The following is a 1,964-nucleotide window of genomic DNA, read 5'->3' on the forward strand; positions in this document are numbered from 1 at the left end:
TGTGTCTGTTTTTGTGCCAAGACCATGCTGTCTTGATGATTACAGCTATGTAGCAGAGGCTAAAGTCTGGGATTGTGAAGCCTCCTACTTTGGTCTTCCTCTTCAAAATTACTTTGTCTATTCGGGGCCTTTTGTTTTTCCGTATGAATTTTAGGATTACTTGTTCTAGCTTCGAGAAGAATGCTGGTGCAATTTTGATTGGGATTGCATTGAAAGTGTAGATAACTTTGGGTAGTATTGACATTTTGACAATATTTATTCTCCCAACCCATGAGCATGGAATGTTTTTCCATTTCTTAATATCTTCTTCAATTTCCTTCATAAGCTTTCTATGGTTTTCAGCATACAGATCTTTTACATCTTTGTTTAGATTTATCCCTAGGATTTATGCTTCTTGGTGCAATTGTGAATGGGATCAGTTTCTTTGTCTTTCTGTTGCTTCGTTATTAGTGTATAAGAATGCAACTGGTTTCTGTACATTGATTTTGTATCCTACGATTTTGCTATATTCATGTATCAGTTCTAGCAGACTTTTGGTGGAGTCTATTGGATTTTCCATGTATAATATCATGTGATCTGCAAAAAGTGAAAGCTTGACTTCATCTTTGCCAATTTTGATGCCTTTGATTTCCTTTTGTTGTCTGATTGCTGATGCTAGAACTTCCAGCACTATGTTAAACAACAGCGGTGAGAGTGGGCATCCCTGTCGTGTTCCTGATCTCAGGGAAAAAGCTCTCAGTTTTTCCCCATTGAGGGTGATGTTAGCTGTGGGCTTTTCATAAATGGCTTTTATGATGTTTAAGTATGTTCCTTCTATCCCGACTTTCTCGAGGGTTTTTATTAAGAAACGGTGCTGAATTTTGTCAAATGCCTTTTCTGAATCGATTGACAGGATCCTATGGTTCTTATCTTTTCTTTTATTAATGTGATGTATCACGTTGATTGATTTACAAATGTTGAACCAGCCCTTCATCCCAGGAATGGATCCCACTTGATCATGGTGAATAATTCTTTTTGTATGCTGTTGAATTCGATTTGCTAGTACCTTATTGAGAATTTTTGCATCCATATTCATCAGGGATATTGGCCTGTAGTTCTCTTTTTTTACTGGGTCTCTGGTTTAGGAATCAAAGTAATACTAGCTTCATAGAATGAGTCTGGAAGTTTTCCTTCCCTTTCTATTTTTGGAATAGCTTGAGAAGGATAGGTATCATTTCTGCTTTAAACGTCTGGTAGAACTCCCCTGGGAAGCCATCTGGTCCTGGACTCTTATTTGTCAGGAGATTTTTGATAACTGATTCAATTTCTTTGCTTGTCATGGGTCTGTTCAAGCTTTCTATTGCCTCCTGATTGAGTTTTGGAAGTGTGTGGGTGCTTAGGAATTTGTCCATTTCTTCCAGGTTGCCCAGTTTGTTGGCATATAATTTTCATAGTGTTCCCTGATAATTGCTTGTATCTCTGAGGGATTGGTTGTAATAATTCCATTTTCATTCATGATTGTATCTATTTGGGTCATCTCCCTTTTCTTTTTGAGAAGCCTGGCTAGAGGTTTGTCAATTTTGTTTATTTTCTCAAAAAACCAACTCTTGGTTTCATTGATCTGCTCTACAGTTTTTTTAGATTCTATATTGTTTATTTCTGCTCTGATCTTTATTATTGCTCTTCTTCTGCTGGGTTTGGGGTGTCTTTGCTGTTCTGCTTCTATTTCCTTTAGGTGTTCTGTTAGATTTTTTATTTGGGCTATTTCTTGTTTCTTGAGATAGGCCTGGATTGCAATGTATTTTCCTCTCAGGACAGCCTTCGCTGTATCCCAAAGCGTTTGGATTGTTGTATTTTCATTTTCGTTTGTTTCCATATATTTTTTAATTTCTTCTCTAATTGCCTGGTTGACCCATTCATTCTTTAGTAGGGTGTTCTTTAACCTCCATGCTTTTGGAGGTTTTCCAGACTTTTTCCTGTGGTTG

Source organism: Panthera uncia, chromosome B4 (genome assembly GCF_023721935.1).
Source record: "Panthera uncia isolate 11264 chromosome B4, Puncia_PCG_1.0, whole genome shotgun sequence".
Taxonomy (NCBI): domain Eukaryota; kingdom Metazoa; phylum Chordata; class Mammalia; order Carnivora; family Felidae; genus Panthera; species Panthera uncia.